We start from the raw sequence: 14,404 nt of genomic DNA, 5'->3' as shown, positions 1-14,404 counted from the left end.
TAGTATCTGGGAATCATCCATCCACTCTAAAAGCCTATTTAAAATGTGTCTGGCATACACTTTTTGAATAAGATCCGTCAAGCTAATTGGGCGATAATTTGCTGGATCATAGCGATCTCCTTTTTTAAAAATCATTATGATTTCAGCCCCCTTCCAGGACTCCCGAACATCGCCACCAAGAAAGGCACCCCAGTGGAGTTCACAGATATCGAGTCATCAGATGAGGAGGGCCCAGCTCCACGGTGCAGACCAGCAGGTGGTGTTGGGCGGGTGCCAGGCGTCAGAGACGAGATGAGATCACACAGAACTATTTATAGGTGAGTAATGATGACACAATGCTACAGATTGGTGCAATAACTGTGTTATTTCCTTGGGTATTACCTAATGTGTGTCCCAATTGCTTGCACATGTTCGACCCACAGTGCAAGGATGTCGCACATTTACAAGTCAAGATGCAATGTGTTGCCTCAGCTGTCGTGTTCTATCTAGGATCCCGATCAATATTGCGATCTTATGCCCCTAATTCGGCTATATTCAATCCATACCCCTATAATGGCATAAACGATCAGAGCCATATTTCAGAAACTCGCCTCTGCAGCTCATTACAGTATATGACACAGCAGAAGCCACTATCTAAGATTCCTAGATTACACACCGAGTTCTTTCAACAGATAAAACCCCCAGCAACCTGGGAAAGCCCCGCTTGCTATGTTTTGATTAGTAATAGAACTCTAATGAGCACTGTAAGAACTACCGGTTCTTAGTGACATCTTTATTGACGTCTTATGTCCAAAAACGTACGTCAAACAAGGCACCTTCCAGGTATAAATATTACCCATGTTGCCTTAAACAAACACAGCGGTGGTGATAGAGAATACAGGAGCAGAACAGCTGTCCCTTGCAGAGCCCAGCAAATGCGAGAAGCCCACGGACGCTTCCCCTCCTCCTCCTTGACGCGCTGAGAAAGACGCTGTCTTTTCTCCTGCCGAGAAAATCCAGCCCCGGCGTTTCCAGCCTACCCTTGCGGGTGACTGGGATATCGAGTCCTGAGAGGAGATACCAGACCTCCAACATTCTATTCCAGAGGTACGGTGTTGACTAAATCCCTAGAGAGAATTCTTGAAGCAAACCCTTGGCAAACCAACTTAACTTAAACTGCTACTTACTTACTCCCTTCCACGTATTAGGCTTAGGTCAGGTACACTGGGGTAGGCGTAGTTAGAAGCACTAGTTGAGTACGTTTGCTAAATGTATATATGAATGTATATATTTTATTCATTTTAACCATTGTATGGCTAAGAAACCATATCAATGCTTTTACAGTATTATTTCGCAATCCTCCTTTTACTGTACGCACTTTTTATAATAACAAGTCTTGCAATTGTGGCAATTTATTTCTCTTGCATGAGAAGAAAGACTGTTCAACAAATAATACCTTTTATTGAAAACGCCCGTCTCTCTATTCTCTGCATCCTGTGAAAGTAATTCTTGCACAACTGACTGAGTGAAATAGCTGTCTATTGTTTCACACGACTCTAGAGATTGACTCTTATTCTAAGGAGCAAAGTTGAAATATTTATGCGGTTGTTGGAAAACTGAATCCCTTCTTGTCTGAGCCAGGGGAGCTGATCACTTCCTATTCAGTCAAGAAAGTTTCCAGTGACCACTGAGCTAATTGGTACAAACCCAATTAAGTCTAACATAGTCAGTAGAGACCTAGAAGACCGGACTTCTACATCTACACTGCTGTTTATGTTATTCCAATGCGCAGGGCCTATAGGGAAAATAGGAACTACACTACATGGCGCCCAACGTTTGGTAAGGCGATAAAACTAACGCAGGACGTTAGAGTAACTCAGTCGTGCTTTTTCACACAGACCCTTTCTACCGTAAATACTCCAATAGACGTCTGGAGTGGGTGAAAGGTTAAAATCCGCCCGAACTTAGTAGGAAGAGATTCCTATGTAAAGCTCTGGTTTATTCAATGTTGAAGGATACAGTGTTCCAAAATATTGTGCACGTAATCTTTGTCTCCTTGGAGACCTGCTCTGAAAAACTTTCATTTATACAATGTCAGTACTAGACAACGGGACCGCTGAAGCCGCAGTAGATACGAATCAACGGGACGCCGGTGTTAATGAACCGGGTGCGATAATCATCCCGGTCAACATAAGAAAAACTATAACGTTAAAACTTATAGAAAATGGACTGACCACACAAGGTGGCACAGTCGTCTTCGTGATAGAGGCACATGAATATCGGCAGACAGAGGTATTCTATTCTTGGATAAAATTTCCAGCGGCAAATGCTGCAACACACGAATTCCACTATTACAAAATAGAGGAACCTCCGGAAGAGTACGCTCCTTTCGAGGAGATTGAAATCCCATTAAAATACCAAGAGCACCTGCTCTGGTTTAAAGGCGCCCTAAAACACAATTATCATATTACCAGGCTCGGTCCACTAGGTAGACCAGGAGCAACGTGGCCGGTTCTAGCCAGCTACACACCACATCCGGACATTGATAAAATGTCAAAAGAAGAACTTTTAGCACAGCTAAAAACATTAATTAAAATACAGAGACAATTAGTCCAATATGTAATGCGGACTGCAACAATCCAAACAGCTGTTCCACAGCTGACCCCTCATCAGGGGAACACAGATAAAATTACACCACAGAACATACAATCATGTCTTGGTAAAACACCCATAAAAAGGGAACAAATTCCTTTCTGGTTAGCGCAGAAAGTTACTCAAATAGAGGCAGTATTTCCGAATACTACCCCTATTGAGATAAACAGAATTCTGACCATCTGCCTTCCAATGGGGGTCGCACCACACGTGGAGGACTGTGACACTTGGGGTACAGTCTTTGCTTCCATTTGCACAAAAACACATGGTGTTCCGTCAATGGCGATAATACCAGATGTGCTAAAACAGATTCAGAATGAATACGGTCCAGAACCTGCTTTAACTCTTGGTATGAAATTACTGAAAGACTTCAAGCAGGTCTCCGCTATATTACTAGCCAATATAAAAGGAGAAGCAGCATCTGTGGCGATCCACCAGAAATTGAAGGAAACAGATATAACAGATCAACCAGTTGAGCTTGCCAGAATTATAGAAAAATGTTATGAAGAATTAGGTAGAGACAGCTTGGGTGGGAAACCAGTGAAACCCCAACTACTCGAAAATCCTGAAAAATTATTCATTAAAAATAATTCAAACACTACTAAAAAGAGCTGGGATGGAAATAAACAATACACTCCCAAAGAAAAAGTTTTCCAGTCCAGAGGAAGGTCTCCTCGACGGAGGGAAAGAACTCCGACTCGAGAACACCAATCTCCCCAGAGGGAGCCCTCTGAGAAAAGATATAACCTTAGAAATAGGGATAACTTGAAGAAGCCTGACAGATATCAAAGTATTGATACACGTCCCTCTCGATCTTTTTCGCAGAAATCGGAAAGAAGAGGACGGTCAGACCCAGGAGAGCACACCAAGTCCAAAGACAAGGAACGTGCTCAAAGTAAAAAATTACAATTTCCAAGAAAGAAGTTAGCCAGTATTAGAGTAATCGAACATGCTGAGAATACTGAGGACACAGCTGAAAAACGAGGAGTGGGCACAGACAATGCTAGACAGTGCAGCAGAAATCACCATAGCTCGCAAGATCCTGATGAGTCATCTGGAGACAGTGGACACGAATGAATACATTCAAGTAGAAACTGCCGACACCAGAGTTAGCGAACCTCATAAGATATACGAAATAACACTGCGTATAGAGGGTGATAAGACTAGGAAAATAAGGGGTCTATTTTGGGACAAACTTTCAAAAGGCTATGACATCCTGTTAGCTGAAAAAGATTGCCCCCCGGAGTTTGTCAGGGAGTTCCCTCGTGGCGAAGAAATAATTATGCCTGCCTTCTCGAATCACATTCCGATTCACACTAAATATATATATGCGAGGAAATGGGCAGTAGCCCAGGCACCAGCAATATATAAAAATCATGTAGGATGGGATGAGGACTCTCCTCCTCACAAAATCCAGTTAAAAAGTCAACCGACTGCACAAAGGCAGTATCCAATTAAGCAAGAAGCTAAAAAACAGGTCAGGGAGATTTTAGATCAACTTGAATACCAGGGGGTGATTGAAACATGCACCTCTCAAATGAACAATCCTTTGTTTCCTGTCTCCAAACCGGACGATTCATATCGTCTAGTCTTGGACTACAGACACCTAAACTCATGTTGCAAAACATTTGCAGTACAAAATTCGCATAGTGCTGCACTAATGAATAACATAGTTCGCAAAAAATATAAAACAACATTAGACATATCTAATGGTTTCTTTTGTCAAAATATTGCACCAGAAAGCAGATACTTGACCGCTTTCTCAGTAATGTGGTCTCAGAAAAATTTCTGTAGGCTCCCACAGGGATTCAAGAACAGCCCAGGACTATTCTCAGCCAGAGTAACAGAGTTACTACAAATATATGATGATGAGGCATTATCTTATGTCGATGACATCTATCTAACAGACGACGACTTGGAGACTCACTTGAAAAGGGTGAATGCCATAATACTTGTGTTCGCAGCAGAGGGTTACAAATTCAACTTTAAAAAGTCTCGAATTGCCCATCTGACAGTCTTATTTTTAGGATACGAATTATCAAGTGAAGGAAAAAGCCTAGCGGACAACTTCTTAGTGAAGTGCGCTGTACTCCAAGCACCAAAAACGCGGAAGAATTTACAATCGATTCTAGGCTTCCTGAATTTCGGAAGAACTTACATTCTAAATTATGCGGAGAGGGTTAAACCTCTCTACGAACTAATTAAACCTGATTTTAAACAAATCAACCAGACTCAAAAACACACAGAAATTTTGAGATCACTGCAAACAGACATGTTAGCAAAAACAAAATTAGATACATGTGACAATGCGATCGACCTTGTAATCCGAGTCATCCCAGGAAGATGCAGATTCACGTACCTGACCTCTAATGAGGGAGAAACGATACCAATAGCTTACAAATCGCACTTGTACACACAAGCAGAAAAAACATTCAGTCTCACAGAAAATACTGTGAAAGCAGTGCAAACTGCAATAGCAAATGAACGAGAACTAGCACACGGCAAAAGGATCACTGTTCTCACAGCAGAATCCGCCTTCGAGGCGCTATTCAGCCCAGTAAACCTGCCTACAGTGTCACTGGATCCGAAATGGATACAGTGTGTAATTTCTCTTGGCGCGGAAGACGTGAAATACTATTTCGCCCCGCAGATGAAAAAACTGAATGATTTAACTTATGAAAAAGAATATCCTCTGCCAATCGAAATTCTTCCTCTACAATAATACTCCTGTATAATCTAAACAGACAGATTTGTACAGCACTACAATGTAGAAAATAAATCCTACGATGCAGCCTGCGCGATTGTTAAAGGTCGCTGGCTGTGCGGTAAATTCAGACCGAAAATAACAAAAACTGAATCACTGAGAAAATGTTCGGCTCATCGAGCTGAAATCAGATCTTTAAAGATGGCGCTTGAAAATGCAGAACGTGAATTCCCGACACTAATTGTGTGCGATTCGCATTTTTGCGTCAACAATAAGTTGCAGAGCTGGATTCAAAATGATTTCAAAGATGACACAGGTGCCACAATCAAGCATAAAATGCTCTGGAAACAGGTAGTTCTTTTACAGAAAGAACTACAAAAGACTCACGTGATACACACTCTGAGTCATCAACGTGATGGCGTTCACGTTGCAGGGAATTCATTGGCTATTACAGCCACAGCGGAAGCAACTAAACCGGCTTCCGTAGCCACATAAAAGCGTTCAGAAAAATACATAGACGGGGAAACCATGCTGGCAGTAAAAACGTCCTTAAAAAGCGACTGTGCAGCACTACCCGTGAACTATCCACTCAATTATGCATACGTAATTGATGCAAACTCCGTTCCTTTTGCTCGAATCCCTGGAGTGGGGGATAGGGTAATTCCAAACACGAACCGGAGAAAGTTATTAATAGTAGACGCACACATGGGTGAAGGTTCAAGGCACAAACAGATGAAGGAATCTCTGCCTGAATTACAATCAGAGTACTGGTGGCCGGAGATGAGCCTGCACCACTATAGATATGTAAAGAACTGTCCAGACTGCGACAGAGACCGCAGCAGCGAGTCAAGCGCAGTAATGCCATGGCCTTTGTATGTAGACAGGGTAATGCTGTCTATATGCAAACCAGCGTCCTATTAATTGTTTAAGACTAAAATTCACTTAAAAAAATGTGGCCCCAGCGCTCGGCTGACGCCGAAACTGTTATAAAAGATCTGAGAGTCTTTATCGGCACATGCGCAATTGCCATGTTCCATACTGACCAGGGTCCTGCTTTCAGCTCTCGAGCTTATAAGGAGGCCATGGCCAGTATGGGCGTTGGGTTGCGATACTCTAGTCCATCACACCCTGAGGGGAACAGTGTAGTGGAAAGAAAAAACCGAGACATAAAGCAATCTATAACAGCGAAATTATTAGGTTTGGGTGATGGGTGGGTCAAACATTTAATAAGTGTCCAACTTAGTCTAAATAATTTGCCAAGAAATTCTCTAAAAGCTTTCAGCCCGTACGAACTTTTGTTCGGAACTAGAATGCATGTTCAGGACCTCGATAGTCAGGCTTCAGTGGTAAAAGATAAGAATAAAGACTTTGACATCAAAGATCGTTTGGCTGTTTTACAGGACTTGAATGAAACAAGAAAATCCTTAAGCAACATAAAGTTAAAGCAACAGCCAACTACCACTGAAGACACACCACCTGTCCCAGCAAGACCTGTCTGGATTCCAAAGATTGGGGATCTAGTCAGAGAGAAAATAGCGGTGAAGAAGGAATTTGGGCCTTCTTACAGAAAAGCAGTACCTGTCTTGGCAATCAACGGAACAAGATCAGTAGTACTACCGCCTCTTGCTGGTAAAAAGGAGAACCGAGTTGTATCAATCAACCTTGTAAAACCACAATCATGTGGCCTATAATCAACAGTAGGCCAAGTGGACTCCCAAGAAACAACAGAATACCCAAATTTGCAACAATCCAAGAGGTTCAAACTGAAAGACTAATCACATTTGATAAACCTGCAGTGCACAGAGAGGGACTATGCAATAATGCCATGGAACTCGTGCCTCTTGAAACACAGATTGAAACAGTTCGTCATGAAACACCAGTCTACAATGATGTGGCATCAGAATGTGCTACCGAAAGACAAATTGAGAAAACAATTCCAACAATTGACAGAACTGCCTCTGGCTACTTCATCAACTTCGATACCTTTTCTGAAGATCAAATCGACCCTGAAGTGACGCCAGAAACAAAGACTTTTAAAGAAAAAGCAACAGACCTCTTTCATCAAATCAAAGAAGTATATCTGGATGCACCATTGATTGAGCATTGGATAATCTCAGGGGTACTTATACTCCTACTAGGCCTAATATTGGTTTTAATTTTAGGAAAATTTATCACAATTCAAGGGACACAGCAAGTCAGAACATCAACTTAGTTCTAAAACGTCACAAATCATCCCACGTAAAGAAAAGAGGACTATCATCAGTAAATGTCACAGCCATTCCAATACCCGGCGGGGTAGTATGGGACAAGACTGACTATGAAGTATATGGCCCGGTCGAGATCTTGAAATATCCTCACCAGTTCAAGGTTTCATTAAGTGACTTTGTAAAACCAAGTACATTTTCTGATGATTGGGATTTTGAAAGTATAAATAATATGATGTCTGATTTAGTGTTGTCAGCAAGATTTACAGAACATGATTATTTACAAGGTTCCTCTAATTATGAACAGATGTACTGCTTCTCACATTACGGAGACCATTACTTACATAAATCTGCACAACCTAGAAATGTTTTTAAATATAACCAATGGGAACATTGTGCTACTCCACCTAAAAGCAGTTCGAAAACATTCTATGAGAAATTCCAGTACTTCTCAGGGTTTAACACAAGTGATGCAGAAACGTTTTATTATAAACTGTTGGATAAAACAGGGTTGAAAACTATGCTGACAAATACTAAATTGATATATTCAGAAGCATTTTATGAAAAAATGATGACATTTGGTTTTGATTTTTGGAAAAATAATATTGAAACAAAAACAATCTGGGGTACAAAAGATTGATTAAATGACACAATTCACCAAACAACCTGTCTTGGCCTAGCTAAGATTAAAGACCTTAACAAACCGTCTATTCCAAAGCCAATACCTGATAATGCAACAACAGAAGTTGAAATAGACGTATCTAAAATTTTACATTTAAACAGAACACATCCTGATTGGAAAAAGTGCTTAATCTGGCCTACTGACACAAATAACTGTCAAGATAGATTCCTGAACAAAACACAGGGGTTAACAATGACCAGACCAGACCCTAGATACTCCCAGAGACAACATCCAGGGATAGTAACAACATACAGTGTAGGGAAACTGTGCCTTGAATGGCTAGAATCATCCACACTGGCAGAAATTAAGCAACACTTATCTTTACTTAAAGATGGTGCTGATTTGCGCGATTTCATTCTGGGACCACGCAAACAGCGTCAGAAACGCTTCATAGCAGCCAGCATCTATGCGGCATACAACGAGGCTTGGAAAGTAACTCAAATTGAAACAGCTGAAAAAATACGAGAAATTGATCGTATTAATTTGGAAAAATCACTTTCTGTTGTGGACAATGGGTTAATGACTCTGTCCTCCAGAATATATTCACTGGACAGTATTGTATCATCTGCCATCAATATAATAGATAAAGACTTGCTAATGTTACAACATGGCCAGTCGCAATTGCGTTCTATTGTACAGCTAGGCTGGACGCTGCAAAATCTTCATTCAGGCTATGTGCCATGGCGTTTAATCAACACAACGTCATTGTTTTCCATCTTTAACCTTACTGGTAAACAAATCAGCTTGGCACAGAAAGGAGCAGACTATACAATCCTGAGCATCGAAAAACTTGAGAGATTACCATTGACAATGTCAGAAAGACCTGTCATTGAATGGATAATACACGGGATTATCACAATTCCGATAACAACTTTCCGCTTTAAAAATTGCCTTGAATATATACCGACTGGCCAGTATGAACGATTGGGTAAAGGGTACATTAAGTCAGCATGGAAATTACCATATACACACACATGCTATAGTGACAGCAACAAAAATGTATTTCTTAGTGGTGAAAATTGCAAACATTCACTAAGTGGTATACTTTTGTGCCAGGGTATTAATTTACACGGGGCCTGTGAAGGAACTTCAAACAACCTTTCATGCCACCAACATGTCACACCTGCAATGCAGATAGAGCCTTTTTTTTTAAGCAACTTTTTAACGGGAGTTACATTCTAATAACGGATCACAGCTGTTGAGGCTTGCTGCCAGGGAAAGCATATCTCGTAAGCGTAACTTCCATGGTCACTTGCTGTATGCAAGCATTGTTTCCAAACGGCCCTGGAAACTCCGAGACTCCCATTTGGCCTCGTTTGAATGTCTATTCTATACGAATTGATACTTTAAGCAGAATGAAGTCTGTGCTTTTACAGACAACAGTGCCCATAACGTCATCAAAAGAGACGTATGATCTCCGTGTTGCAAGGACAGCTTCGGAGATACATGACCTTTTATCAACAAATTGCCCCGTGCATTTCACAGAAATGCTTAGCCAAATTCTAAATATGTCAAGTGCCGTAGGCATCTCAGGCGTATTTAAGACCATTTTTTCGGGACTGTTAACACCATTCAAAGCAATCCTAGGAATTATTCCTAATTTTGTCCATTCAGTCTTTGGCGGCATACCCCTGATTTTGGGACTTGTAGCAGGCATTTTATTTTTGACCCTCCTGCTCCGATATGGCAAGCCAAAACACAGACATGACTCCGGCAAGGATGGAAGAAACGATCCTAGCAGTACGCTACCGGGACCGCATAACTAGAGTCCTTGGATTGGCCAGGCTGAGAGATCTGAACATGACCTGGTTTCTTTCATTCAGACCTATATGGCAGACCTGTATCTTACCTGTACTTCGATGTATGCTATGCGGAGAAGAATGCGTGTTAGACACCTGTCTTGCACTACCATCAGCAGTACCAATGGATATAGATACTTTGCTAAGTCCTGTAACGGCTCACTCATCGTGTTGTCCCCAGCCGCTACCAATCCTGATGACGGCATTCGTTGAGACTCCTGCGCTACGACTAGGTGGCGGCAGTGAAGCGATACAAGAAAGCAACATCACCCAGGTATGGCCTTCTGTGAGCATTGCTGATCCAAACATCGATGATAGCAATCATTCTCACACCTGCCAAGTTACAGCATTATCGAACTTGGTTGAACTGTCACCTGAATATGTAGACCTGTTCTTTAAAAGCCTGTCTGATATGATGTTCTCCCCTGAACAACAACAATGAATTTTTGGAAAGCATTCCGGCGCACAGCGTTCCCATGAACTCTGAATTCGGCCTTCAGTTTTGATCAACAAAAACTACTAAAAAGCGTTTGGAACTCTATTCCCACGTTCACCATGAATTTTTTTTTTTTTTAATTGAACACTTTTTCAAAATATTTACCTTTTTTTCTGGCACGAAAACCTTTGCATAAAGTAGAACTATTCATAAAGAACAGAACTTCTATATTTAGCTAAATCTAGAGACAAAATAACTTTACCTCAGCCTCTAGCACATTTTACAGCAATTGCATTTATATGTGATGAAATAATCTCGGCCTTCTTTTCTGTATAAAGAGATATTTCATGTGTAATTTTTTCGTAAAATCGTTCAACTGATTAAATATGCTATAATTTTTGAATGATTTCTATGCTTAAAGACGTACATTACCAATTTCATGTATTTCAAATACGCCATTTCAAATGCAAATATGTATTTTGGGGTGGAAAGTATTACACACGCATCTTATTGCTTTAGTTTTTAGTAATTTGATGGACATAAATTTGTGGAGTGGGTGTCGTGTTCTATCTAGGACCCCGATCAATATTGCGATCTTATGCCCCTAATTCGGCTATATTCAATCCATACCCCTATAATGGCATAAACGATCAGAGCCATATTTCAGAAACTCGCCTCTGCAGCTCATTACAGTATATAACACAGCAGAAGCCACTATCTAAGATTCCTAGATTACACACCGAGTTCTTTCAACAGATAAAACCCCCAGCAACCTGGGAAAGCCCCGCTTGCTATGTTTTGATTAGTAATAGAACTCTAATGAGCACTGTAAGAACTACCGGTTCTTAGTGACATCTTTATTGACGTCTTATGTCCAAAAACTTACGTCAAACAAGGCACCTTCCAGGTATAAATATTACCCACGTTGCCTTAAGCAAACACAGTGGTGGTGATAGAGAATACAGGAGCAGAACAGCTGTCCCTTGCAGAGCCCAGCAGATGCGAGAAGCCCACGGACGCTGCCCTCTCCTCCTCCTTGATGCGCTGAGAAAGACGCTGTCTTTTCTCCTGCCGAGAAAATCCAGCCCCGGCGTTTCCAGCCTACCCTTGCGGGTGACTGGGATATCGAGTCCTGAGAGGAGATACCAGACCTCCAACATTCTATTCCAGAGGTACGGTGTTGACTAAATCCCTAGAGAGAATTCTTGAAGCAAACCCTTGGCAAACCAACTTAACTTAAACTGCTACTTACTTACTCCCTTCCACGTATTAGGCTTAGGTCAGGTACACTGGGGTAGGCGTAGTTAGAAGCACCAGTTGAGTACGTTAGCTAAATGTATATATGAATGTATATATTTTATTCATTTTAACCATTGTATGGCTAAGAAACCATATCAATGCTTTTACAGTATTATTTCGCAATCCTCCTTTTACTGTACGCACTTTTTATAATAACAAGTCTTGCAATTGTGGCAATTCATTTCTCTTGCATGAGAAGAAAGACTGTTCAATAAATAATACCTTTTATTGAAAACGCCCGTCTCTCTATTCTTTGCATCCAGTGAAAGTAATTCTTGCACAACTGACTGAGTGAAATAGCTGTCTATTGTTTCACACGACTCTAGAGATTTACTCTTATTCTACGGAGCAAAGTTGTCATGTTTATGCGGTTGTTGGAAAACTGAATCCCTTCTTGTCTGAGCCAGGGGAGCTGATCACTTCCTATTCAGTCAAGAAAGTTTCCAGTGACCTCTGAGCTAGTTGGTACAAACCCAATTAAGTCTAACATAGTCAGTAGAGACCTAGAAGACCGGACTTCTACATCTACACTGCTGTTTATGTTATTCCAATGTGCAGGGCCTATAGGGAAAATAGGAACTACACTGTGCCACTGATGCCACTTCATCTCCTGCGGGCACGGCCTGTTGACCCTCACTCAGGGTGCTGACTGCCCTCCCTTGAGTCATCGGGTGTCCTCCCCTGCCGTGCACTCCGCTGTCTGTCCTCGGGAATTGGTGGAGGGATGCTGCTCCTGCTGGACTGATCCTCACTCTCCAATTAGCTCAGGGGTCCTGTGCCACCTGTGGCAGCTGCCCGCAGCTGGTCCACGGCATGCGTGACCTGCACCAGGCCCTTGTCCACAACCTGGCAGCAGTGAGCCATTTCATGCTGCATGCTTACACAGCGACATGCCAGCAGGGACATGGCAGTAGACAGGCGATTTACAGCTTTGGTGTACATGTCCAGTCAGCTGTGGAGACGTTGTCTCCCCCTGTGCCTGACTGCCCGGTCTTTCCTCATCTCTGTACGCAGTTCTTGTAGTGCACCTGTCATGTCCATTCCATCATCTCGTTCATGTTGCGATTGTGTGAGGCAAACTGGTGCTGTATTGACCTTAATGCTTTTGCTTGCAGGTGCTGGACTTTAACCATGGTGCCTTCAAGCCCGGCAAACACTGTGTCTTCATCTACTGCAGCAGCGCAGGTGGGCGGCCGTGCCCTGCGTCTGGACCCACTTCCTTCACTAGGATGGACAGGGGACTGTGCTTTGTGCTGTACTGCAAGCCGGCCCTGGACTGGCTGGGCTTCTCCACTTGTGTTCCGTGGTACTGCCTCCAGCAGTGGGAGTGGTGGCCCTATGAGGCGCCGTCTACATGGCACAGGGATTGCTGGTTTGCCTTCATCCTGCTCCTCTTGCCCTACCTGGTCTTCACTGTTGGATGCATCCTCACCTTCTACAATTAATTTCTGTGTTTCAGGTGGTGCTGTGAATGTAAATGAACACATTAATTTGGTGTCCTGCATCACATTGGTAATGCAATACAGTTCTCAGATTTTGAGTTACATGAGTACTGTCTGTCTGTTTTTTGCCTTTCCTGAAATACTCATCCTGATTCTACCTTGCTGTGTCTCACTGCTCCACTGTTTGGTGCATGTGACTACATCTCTCATAATGTATTGCTGGCTGTGCTTGTCAACATGTACTGGAGTTGCATTCATGTTTAGTATCTGGGTGTTTCCTGAGTGTGTGAGTGAGGTGGTGATGTATCAGGGGAGTAATGGCATGCATCTTACCTTGTCTGGTGTTTGGGGGGTCGGAGCTGTCCAGGTCAGCCATGTCACTGACACTCTCGGGCTGAAGGGTGCCCTCCACCAACTCCTCAGACTCAGTTGCAGTGGATGCTCCCCCACCAGTCTTGTTGCCTCTGCCAACCTTGTTGCCACCTTTTCCTTCGATTTTTGGCACATGTCATACAATCTTTTGCAGGGGTCCTCCACAGTGCGGTGGGTCACGCCGATGGCATTCACCTTCTCCTGGATTTCAAGCCAGATTTTCCTTTTACGTGCCACTGGCACATGTAGGGATTTCTTCCCAAACAGGAGCTCATGGCTGACTACCATATCCTGAATGAGCACCTCATGCTTCCTCTCACTAAACTTCTACTTCCATTTTCTTACATTCCCCTCCTGCTGCTTCTCTTTCTCCTGGGGATCCATTTTTCCTTCTCTCACTTGCAGTGCACAGATCTCTCCCTCCCTTCCTATTCTCTCACTCAGCTTCTAGCAATCCGGTGCACCATGGGCAGTCACACTTCCTGGTTGTGATGTCATCAAGCTGCACCTGAATTGCCGATTCTCTAAATTGTGATTCCTTATTTGCGATTTCGCAATTAAGGAATTGCAAAATAGATATTCACATTATTATTCTGCGAATTTCTGAGAATCACAAAAATTTTGCGATCTTTTATATACATCTGGTTTTGAGATTCTCAAAATACGATTAGCTAAAAAGTGTATTTTGAGAATCGCAAAAAACAATGTAGATTTTTCTAGTATTCATGACGGAAAATCTTAATTTTATTAAAGACACAGAGGCGAGTATTATGCTTTCTAATCTTGCATTTAATTGCACAGCAGCCAAGATAAGCAAAAAACTACAGTTCCCAGA

At 42.3% G+C, this 14,404-nt stretch overlaps 1 long non-coding RNA gene across 1 annotated transcript; it reads left to right on the top strand.

Annotated features, from left to right (window-relative positions):
• Positions 1-207: 207 nt before the first annotated feature.
• LOC147751725 (uncharacterized) lies at positions 208-13,299 on the top strand. The gene is made up of 2 exons (XR_015300089.1): positions 208-317; positions 12,871-13,299. It is a non-coding gene; the product is annotated as an uncharacterized LOC147751725 (long non-coding RNA).
• Positions 13,300-14,404: the final 1,105 nt, after the last annotated feature.

Source organism: Lissotriton vulgaris, chromosome 1_1, assembly GCF_964263255.1.
Source record: "Lissotriton vulgaris chromosome 1_1, aLisVul1.2, whole genome shotgun sequence".
Classification (NCBI taxonomy): Eukaryota; Metazoa; Chordata; class Amphibia; order Caudata; family Salamandridae; genus Lissotriton; species Lissotriton vulgaris.
Note: the sequence above shows the minus strand (reverse complement) of the source record. Positions and strands in the feature narration are given on the sequence as shown.